The sequence below is a fragment of the Chelonoidis abingdonii genome, chromosome 3, assembly GCF_003597395.2.
Source record: "Chelonoidis abingdonii isolate Lonesome George chromosome 3, CheloAbing_2.0, whole genome shotgun sequence".
NCBI lineage: Eukaryota > Metazoa > Chordata > Testudines > Testudinidae > Chelonoidis > Chelonoidis abingdonii.
This window is the reverse complement of record NC_133771.1, coordinates 163,566,882-163,577,840: the sequence shown is the minus strand read 5'-3', so window position 1 is coordinate 163,577,840 and position 10,959 is coordinate 163,566,882.

The following is a 10,959-nucleotide window of genomic DNA, read 5'->3' as shown; positions in this document are numbered from 1 at the left end:
TGTAGCTAATGAAAGCGACGAGACCCTATTTCCTACTGCTATTTCAGGGGTGATGACACCTGTTCTCCATGATTTACACTGGCTGCTTATGGGTTTCCAGATAGCATTTTACATGTGGGTTTGGCCCTGTAAAGCTCTAAGTGGCTTGGGACCTGCCTGCTTGAAAGACTGCCTCTCTCTCTCTCTCTCTCTCTGAACGATACTGCTAAAGCAGCAGTCCAGGGAGGTGATAGTTGGTGTGTAACTAGTTTTTATCTGTCTTGCTATACCTGTCAAGAACAATAAAGATCAAAGAAGGGAATTTCCAAGCTAACATGGATGAATGACTCCCCTTGATTTAACACTGGCTAAGCCAGCTGTATAACATTCTTTGTGGGGGACCATCAGCTATGGAACAAGCATCCTCTTTTGGTCCAAAATAGATAAAGATTGTTGACCGTCAGGGTGACTGAAGAGGTTAAGGCCTGATGGGAATGATTGTTTATGGAGATTGGGTTGGAAAAGTTCTTTCTGTTGGGTGGTGTTAGGGGTAGATTTTTGCTCTTGTTTTCTGGCTGGGTGGGGGGTTGCTGCTGGGTTTGTTTTTGCTGTACAGATATTTTTAACTAGTAGCAGATCGGTGCTTTTCAAAAAAATCTTCATATACGTCACAATAAATAAACAGATACCACAGTGATGGCAATTCACATATTTAGGCATTTGTATTAAGGGTCTGCATCGTGGTATCTGAGCCCCTTAGAAAATGACATGAGTCTGCCATGCAATCTTATCCATTTTAATCACTGATTCTCTACTCTCTTTCTCCGAAAGGAGGAGTCATTTTAGTCTCTTGTGGAAGGCACCTAGATAACCAAATAGGCAGTTTCACTGTCCCTGAGGCATACGTAAGTCATGAGTTCCTGGTTGTGGAAAGAGAGACAGTCTGATATTGCCTGGGCCCAAGGCAGTGAGAATTTTGCATTTGAACTGGCATTTAGCTGGCAGCCAAGGAAGGAAGAGGAGAAGTCACCACTGGGAACTGATGATAAGGGTTAGACAGAGAGGCAAGATTAAACTTTTGTGGAGCCCTGGGTCAGAGCAAGTGGGGACCCCTCCCCACCCCTTCCGCCTGCAGTCCCCCCACCCCTTCCGCACTCCTGTCGGGGAAATGGGGTTGGGGCACGGGGGCTTCCCCTATTCCCTGGATGGCGCTCTGGGTGGGCAAAGTGGGGCAAACCCCTGCATCCAACCCTGCTCCCCAGCAGGAGTGCCAGGCAGGCAGGAGCAGGTGGGAGTGCAGAACACCAATTTTTCCTGGGCCCCCCAATTGGCTGGGGCCCCCGGGCACAGGCCCCTTTAGCTCAATCCTCCACTGACTAGACACCTCCAGTCAAGGAACAAAGCCCTGGCTGGGATGACTTAGTTGGGAATTGGTCCTGCTTTGAGCAGGGGTTTGGACTAGATGACCTCCTGAGGTCCCTTCCAACCCTGATATTCTGTGATTCTATGAACACAATACCATGTGACCTTTGAGACCAGTCATAACTATCAAAAACTGTTTGAACTATGAATAGCAAACATTTGCAACAATCTGCTTATAAATTATCTACAGACCAAGAGTCATTGAATGAAACGGATCTGATGAGTAATTTCAAACAACAAGGTAATTCAAAATAATTGCCATCTTTTTGACAGATTGCAAACAGAAAAAAGCTGATTTTTTTGAGTAAATTATTTGATATGAATTATTCTTTCAGCTCCAGCTCGCAGTGGCTGATGTGTGTACAATCTGTAGATATCACTTATGGTCAAAGTCAGCTGAAATTCAGAACCTGACTCACTTTTATGATACAATGAATAGGGCTTTGGGGAAAGGCTCTTTGTTTTTTATTGAGGTTTATAATATTTCAGTGTTAATGAAGCTGCTGTTTTTTTAGGTAGGTAATAGAGCCTCTCTCTGGGTATATTTTGAAAATACAGAGTTGAAAAAAGGGAAACATTTAAATAAAATTTAGCATAAGCTAAAGTCCTATATCTCTGTGGTATGTAATATGTATAAAAATGGCTATAAGTGAATGAACACACACAGACACAAAAGATGTTTACAAAATATCCTTATGTAAGATTTGTCAGCTGCACAAACAGCTTGTGCAATATTAGTAGGCTGTTGATTGCACAATATAGATTTCCAAGTTAATTTTTTATAACTTTTCAGGACAGCTAGTGAAACCAGAGTTACAGTACAAGAGCAAGACAAGTTGGCAGACTATCTAACATGCAGATTTCACAAGGTGGTTAGATGTAGATAAATCTAAACTGACCAAGACAGAATGCACAAATACATGGCAATTCTCCCCATGTTTTCCCAGAAATATGCTTATCATTTTTTCCCACTCTGTCTCTTCAGACCATGCCTGACTTCTCCAAGACCTTTTCTACACCTCCTTTTTTGCAGTTTTAGTAGATGATTTTCTGACTGTGAACTTAATCCTGCATAGTTCAGGTGAGGAGTGTTGTAAGAATGAATGCAAGTTAGCAAATGATGAGCCAGACAGGAGGCTATGTGCTGCTACACAGCTATCCAGTTATTAATCCTGGGACCTGTCTACTGCAGTAAGGCTGAAGAGAGGAGTGCACAGCTGCGCACAGCCTTGGCTTGCCTGACCCATCGTCCAAAAAGAAAAACAAGTACCCCTGCCAAGATTCTTCATCTCAGACACCACCCATTTGGTGCCTTGACCTTTCTTGCAATAACTCTACCCATGAAAGACTCTTGTACCTTGTTTCTTTCCCACACTGATAGACACTTCGATCTTCTGGACCCTTTCCCAGTTTACTCCTCCCCCAACAACTGACTGAGTTTCAATTTCTTGTAAAGTCACTGCTGACAAAGTCAGTCTCCCTCATGTTACCTCAAGGATCATGCTTTAATTGAAATAGAATAGACAGAAAAGGCTGGTTCTTGGAAATAGTATGGAGGGAGAAGAGGCAGGTTACAGGCCTGAGTGACAGGGTGGCTAGTGATAGCGAAGGTAGAGAGAGAGAGGAGATTGAGGAGAGCTGGGAAAGGAATATAGCACAAATCTTTCTGTGACAAGCACTCTCTTTTGAGAGGGGAAACTGAAAGCAACTGGCCATGTGTTAAGGCAGTGCTTCTCAAATTTTTTTTTTGCAGACCGCTGGAAAATCGCTGAGGGTCTTGGGGGAGCACTTAATGAGCTTTCCAAATGTTGTTTGTATCATTTGCTAACTATTGTAAAGTGCTTTGGATAAAAGAGCTATATAAAAAAACTTAATAATTAAGGTTTTTTTGTTCTACAAGTAAAAGCACACATCTCATATTTTAATATCAGTAGTCTTACCTTTCTAATGCGATAGATCTGCGCTCTCTCCTCTGCTGTAGCAGCCCCGAGCTGGGGATGGGAAGGAGGGGGGAGTCTCCCCCCACCACAGCCGCCACAGAGCTGAGGCAGCCACAGCCCTGGAGCTGGGGAAAGTCACCTCTTTCTCTGACCGCCGCAGCCCTGCACATCCCAAATTTCCCCACTCCCTCTTCACACTCCACTGCCCCTCCCATCCACCCTCTAATCCCCCCAAGGCCACCACATCACCTTATATGTGCATCTTCTCCAGGGTCCAGGCACCTAATTAGTGGAGCCACACCTGCACGGCTCCACTAATTAGGCCGGTGTCCCTTCATTCTCTTGTGTGCAGCTGTCCAAGCATGCACCTTAGAAGGAACTATCCGCAGATCACCTGAATGGAGCTTGTGGACCACTGGTGCTCCACGGACCATAGTTTGAGAACCTTTGTACTAAGGAAACCACTTTGGCCACCATTCTCTTTGGGAGAGAGAATGTGTCAGGACAAAGCAGGAATCAAGAGAAACTGGTGCCTTCTCATGGGCTTTCTGTGATAATATCATCATAATAACAGTGAAGCCTCTTTAAACATTCACTTTAGAAATGAGACAAAATGATCTCGGTGATGGCAGAAGAAATAGGTCAAAGCAGTGAGCAATGGACAATTGTCCCGTTGCCTATACAGAGGGAAAGACTGTGGCTTGGAAACCAAGGATTGCATTGTGAAAGGCTTAAGGAGCAGCAGCCTTGTCTCTCTCTTTTTGTTTTGGTTTTGGTGTGCTATTCTAAGAAATAAAGTAGTGTTACACTGCAACCTTCCAGAAAGACTATTATATGTTTTTATCTAACTTCTCTGCACTTGGCCATATGGACAGTGTCTAATTTAATGAAAAAGAGGAAGATTTCGCAACATATACTCAGAGACTTGAGCAATATTTTTATGCAAATGATAGAAAAGGCACTGATAATCAAAAGGTTGTTTACAGTGCATAATAACTCATGTTCTCTACACGATTTGGTGAACTGAAATATAAGGATGTTATTCGCCTAACCCAAATTTTTTAAATTTTCATCTAAGAAACCAAATAGAAAGTATCTCTGAATTTTTTGCAAGTTTGATAAAAACGGTCTGCTACTTGTTAGCTTTCTGAAAGAAAACTTTCTTGGAAACCTAGGAAGATAACCAGTGGTTGCAGAACTTCAGAATGAGGAAACCAATGTTCCTGAAACTCCGTGAGGAGCTGGTCCCAACCCTCAAACGGCAAAACACTCATAAGTGGGTGGATATTGCCTTTTGGAAACTGGCAATTCTGGACAGCTACCAGTCTGTTGCAAACCACTTTGGGATGGGGTCCTGGGGAAATCCACTGTCAGGGTTGTGGTGGTGCAGGTTTGTGAAGCTATCAACACTCTTACCTAACCCTAGCGGCTCCCATCATCAAAATTCTGGAAATGATAACTGAGTTCCAGAGAAAGGGGTTTCTGAACTGTGTGGAAGCCATTGATGGCACCCACATCCCCGTACTTTGCCTACCACAAAGACCCAGTATGTCAATTGAAAAAGTTACTACTCACCTATTTTTCAAGGCTTAGTGGACCACAAAGGGATGTTTATGAACATTAATGCCAGGCATCAGGAAAAGTTCATGACACCAGGGTGCTGAGGAGATAGGGATTGTATTTAATAGAGAGGAAGCGATTTTATTTCCCAGAAATTACATGGTTCTAGATGGTGTCTGTGTGCTGATGGTTATTTTGGAGGACTCTGCATACCCACTCCTACCCTGGCTAATGAAACCCTATCCTCATATCAATGACCAAACAAACGATAATTCAACTTCAAACTAATTAGCTGGCTGATGGTAGTGGAGTATGCTTTTGGAGAGTGGAAGACCCATTGGTGATGCCTACGCACCCAATTGGATGCCAATGTGGCCAGTGCTATCCGCTTTATTATGCTGTGCCCTTCCTCACATTTGTGAAACTAAAGGTGAGTATTTCAGGGCAGAGTGGGCACAGGACAGGACTGGCTTGTGAAGCCTTTTCCAGACAGCCTGATTTAGTGAATATTCATACTGGCTCTGGATCACAACAGGCCAGGGAAATCAAAGATGCAATTTGTGCCTACATTTTGGAACAGGGGCAGGCAGGGGGTGACCGCAGCCTGGTCCCAAACAAAGCACCACACCTTGTGCAGACGCAAGAGGAAACATCCTGACTCTTATGTCTGAACTCAGTTTTGTTCGACGGTCATTAGCTGGTCATTCAAGTAATGACTCATTAAGAATAATTGTGGCAGGGCACCTCTGAAAGTATGGCACCCTCTGGTTCGTGATTGTTCTGCACAGATTGTCTGCACTTATTGTCCTTTTGTTTTGTGTTCATCTTCGCAACTGTTAGCCGGCCCACAGTTTAGGGAAGGAATTGAAGGACCTTGAGAATAATGAATGAAAGGATTAGATGGGGCTTTCACAACTGATTTCTGGTGACTATGAGTGGTGGTGATGGTGCTGGGGGATAAGAGCACTTATGACTGTTAACATGCGTAACCCTGTGGTTACAAGTGGTCTTGGTTCTTTGGGGGATGGGGAGGAAGAGGCAACATTTTGGCCCTGTTCAACATATGAAAGCACCGTTACTTCACTTTGCTTTTCCTGTTCTCTCTTTTATCAAACTCATAGGGAAGTGTATCCACTCTTTCTTCTCCCCTCTTCTCCCAGTTAATAAACTGATTTGTTATTTCTGTGCACCTTGCACTTTCAATGTATCCCTGTCTAACTTACAATCACATATACCTCGACAGAAGGGTTTGGAGTGCTGGGTCCTGGGAGGGACAGAGAGGACTGTTCAGATCTCTGCCCTGGAGCGTTACGTGACTCAAGGCACCAGTTGGTGGGGGGAGAAGCGTACCTTGTCACTGCAGCCCAAATGAAGTTACTGTTGAAACAGCTACGTGTAGTAACCCTGTATCCTTGGCCTTGATCTTCCCCTCCCCGGGACAAGGGGGAAACATCTGTGGAAAACATTCCAGGGGAAAAATGAGGATACCTCCTGTGTGGGGATTGGGGCCAGACACATGCTGGCCTTCAGGCACAGTCTTGGGCTCATTGTTCCCCTTCTGCATGGTCACAGAGCTCCTACTGGGAGGGGTTTTGGCTGCCAGTGCAGGGTGTTGTGCCTGGAGTCTTGCAGCCTCAGGAGCATGGTGGGCTGCAGATGCAGGAGGAGCAATAGCTGGAGGATGAGGTGCCAGAAGATACCGGCAATGGCTGTTGTGGCAGGTGGGACCCAAATCCATCCCACTACCATTTGTATCAGGGACTACAACAGGGCATGCTCCCTGTTGGCAAGCTCCTGTTCGCCGAACTACACATCCTGCTCCAGAGACCAGATCATTAATGCCTCCGGCCTTCAGAAAAAACATTCCTCCTGCTGCACAGCCTGTTCCTCCCACTTAATAGCCCGTTTCTCCCTTTTCCTCATACTGTTCCTGACTCCTTCCATTGATCCCAATGAACAGGTCCTCCAGTGTCTTCCTCTGTCTGCCCCTATTGTCCCTGGGCTGCTGTTCCTGCCAGTTCAGTCAGAAGAGCAGCATTGTATTTTATCTTTCCTTGGAAAGTGGGTAAGAAATCCACCTTGCCATAGTGTAACTTTGCTGTTGAAGGCCACAATATTGATTCTTCTCAGCATTTCAGGAACAAAATTGTTTCATTATCCTTGGTCCACAGACAACTTTTGCAGAAAGAAGCACTGCTGAAAATGGTAGGTAGCATGAATAATTTTTTTTTAAACATATTGTCTAAAATTGTATATGATTGGGCTGTGTGCACATTTATTTCAGGTGCAACATTAATGTTTCTTAATTTCTTCTTTTAAGGCTGGCCATCAGTGAGAGAACATAGCAGTTTTGAAAGTACCAAACTAGAAACTTCCAGTCCTGTAGTGTGGATCTGACATTCTGTACCAGAGAGATGTTTGCGCTGCTTGCCACCCCCTATGTATCACTGAATGGAGGGACTTAGTGAGCTACGAAGGTGGACTGAGCACATTTGTGCTTCTGTTGAACATTAAGAGCCAACTGGAGTTTCTTCTTCACCAGAAAATTGCTGACATATGCTTATGGGACTGGCAGACAATTTGAATGGAGATAAACTATATTGTAAGTGAGAAGACAGTGCCTGCGTGGAGTGGGAAAAGCTAACCATTGCATATGCCCATCATCTCCAAACCAGCTCCTGCAGTGGCAGTAAATCTGGCCCTTTCATCCAGCGAAAAGCAGAGAAAGGAACAGGAAAAGAAAGTCATGTCACAACTGTATATTGTTCCTTAAACTTTCAAGACCGCAAGCCACTCAGCTCCCTGCTGAAAAAGGACACAGCATTGTGTTTTTGCAGCCACTGGAGTGGATCTTCACCTACCCCTTTTCTCCTGGATTGTGCAGCATGGCTCCGAGCAGGGAGGCTCTGGACACCAGGATATGGAATGCCTGAAACACTTGTACTGTGACTGTGTCACATTCCTTGGAGGAGCAAAGACTCCCCTTCTCCTTCTTGTATGTAACCAGCCCTGCTACTAAACTGAACCTACCCTTCTGTGTGGCTCTATGTGTGTGTGTTTAGGGGGGGAGGGTTATTGTTGTGAATGTCTATGATCTTGAAAGAAGCGGAAAACAGATGTAACTTTGGAGAACCAAACTGGACTTTTCCACTCCCTCCCTCACTGTCAGCCTGTTGGCAGACAAATGCAGAGACCCAGGGGCAATATGATAGTTTGCTGATACAATAGAACCTCAGAGTTATGAACACTTCAGAAATGGAGGTTGTTCATAGCTCTGAAATGTTCGTAACTCTGAACAATTTATGGTTGTTCTTTCAAAATTTTACATCTGAACATTGCCTTAATATAGGTTTGAAACTTTACTATGAGAAGAAAAATGCTGCTTTCCCTTTATTTTTTTTTTTAGGCTTCTGACAAAAGATTTATAGTGGTTTGTGGTAATTCAACGAAATGTATATACTGTTATGTCTTGGTTGGGGACCATTGAGTGGGGGTGGCCTTCCAGTCCTTCATGCAGTCCCAAAGAGGGAGAGGATGTTGGCGAGGAGTGTGGGATTTGAACTTATCAGCCTTGGGGTCCACTTCCTGCTGAGTCTCAGAGTCCTCCTTTGGCTTGTCAGGAGGGGCTTGCTGAACTAGCTTCTCTGAGTAGAAGTGTGGGATAATGTGCACCTCTTCCTATGTGGTCCCCTCTGCCTCCATCTTCTGGCCTTCATGGGCATTGTGTTGGATGGTGAGGCCAGCAAGACTGAGGAGGGGGTTGTGTGTCACTTCAGGCTCAGTACTGGGAGCCCTGGAGAGCACATGGCTCAGTTCCTTGAAGAATGGGCATGTTGGAGGACCCCTCCAGAAGAGACAGCTGGAGTCTTTTGCCCCCAGTACCAGAGCCTGGCACTGGGCCCAAGTACAATGCTCACTGCATTCCTCCAAAACTTCCTAATACAGGTGTAAGTTCCTGCAGGAGAAGTTGTGGAGGACGGTGTCCACTGACCACACATTGATGAGCACCCAGGTGTGCTCAGCGGACTAGATGGTTGCTCTTGGAGCATTTTATATGATCACGTGTACTGGTGAAAAGAGTGCAGTGGAAAATTGTTCTGATGTGGTCAGTGCAGGTCACTACTACCGATGAGAATGGAGGAACAGGGACCGTTGCAGATCACAAAAGGATCAGAAAGAAGAAAGTCCAGTACAGAGTAGGAATGGAGCTGGAGGACTATTGAACTCAGGACACTGTACATGCCCCTTCCACACCACACAACTGGTGTGAGTATGGGGCTGTGCCACAGCCAGAGGCATGTTCACCGCTCAGATATGCTGGCATTCTTGTCTCGTACATGCCCTGAAACCCATGTTTCTGAAGCTGAGATGTTGAAGGTAGGGGGATTCTGGAACAACCACATGCTTGGACCTATGCTCAGTCACCATTCTAGATGTATCTTAGGTTAACATGGAAGCACTGAGACCTGAAAAGAAGGCATTCTCCATCAAGGGTGTCCAGTTATGGAATCAATTTCCCAAAGATATTCGACTATTCCAAAGTCTGACTGTTTCTAGGAAATGCTCTTTTTCTCTTCTCCTCTCCCTCTCATTAGTGCCTTCATGCCTTTTTTTTCCCACAGCTTCCTTCTAGGGCTCTAATCTACATCACTTTCGTTCAAATCTCCACTCAGAAGCCACTTCTTTAACTGAATCTTCCATCACACTAATCTGCCCTCCAGTGCTATCCACACATACTTCCCCTATTTCCCTTGACAGAAAAATTGGAATAAGCTGCAAATACACCATAAAAACCCCAATCTTCATCACCTTTATTTGTTGTAACTCTTTCCCTCTGTTTCCTTTTCCATCCATTTGTCAGCTGTTGTTATCCTTCCATGTGTTTGCCCAATGTAGGTTGTAAATGCCTTAGGGCGGGAACTGTATCTCCTTATACTTTTATGGCACTTGTGATAGGGTCTACCAAGCATTTGGTGCCCAGAGTGGGAAAATTGAGCTTTCTGCAGGAAAACTCCAGCAGGTACAATCCCTCTATTGATGATCAATACATGAGAAACCCATCAGTCTCTAACATTAGGATGTGAGTATGTCTGTAGCTATAATTGGTGCATGCATACATCTAGGACTTGTATATGTTCTGACATTCATAACTTTGTTGGTAACTTTAGTGGACCTTGTTCTTGTAATTGTATGTGTTACTTGCCCATGGCTTCATGTGTTCCTGTGAGCTCTAAATCTAAAACAAGCACAGGTAACTCTGTTGAATCTGAGACTGTAGCCACCAGAGCTTAACCCATGGATGTTGTCATACAACAACTAAATTTACTTTAAATAAAAGTAAAACGCAACAAAGGGAAGAGCAGCCAGGTCAGGCCTCCAGGGGGTGCCTAGAGAGGCTTCCCAAGCTCAGCTGCAGGCAGAATCAGCTAGAGTTGATCCTCTAGCATCTAGAAAGGCCAGGAGCAGGCAGAGATCAATCAGAGCCCAGCTGGCTAGGAAAAAAGGTCTGCCTGCTTTGACAAAGGCCAGATCTGGATGAAGCCAGGACTGGAAAGGCAGGATCTCCCTGCCTTAACCCAAGTAACCTTTTCCTGGCTTTGGGTCTGTATGAAGGATTAGTGTTTATATTATGGACTTCAATGGTTAGGGGCTATTTTGAGTTGAGATTTACTTTGTTTTCACTTACCTCAGAAGGGGTCTGGACTGAAAGCTTATCCGGCTGGAGGGCTAAGCCACAGAGGCAGCAGATCACTGCAGAACCAGGACCCAGGGGATGTTGGAAAGGAAGAGTCCCTGAAACTCTGCATCCTGACACAAGGAGGGCCTTCTGCTGGTGAGTGCACCCTATACATATAATCAGTAATAGTAATCACCTAATGAATTGGATGATTAATTCACTGCACTTGCTAGATCCACAGGATTAACCAGTCAGGCTGCAAAAAATCTTCCATAATTTTTTAGGTTTTAGACTCAGTTTATTCAAACTCCGCTCTGCACTAGTGATGTAAGGAGTTGTGAGTGTGTGGGAAATGTGAACTCGTAAAATCAACCCACTTCT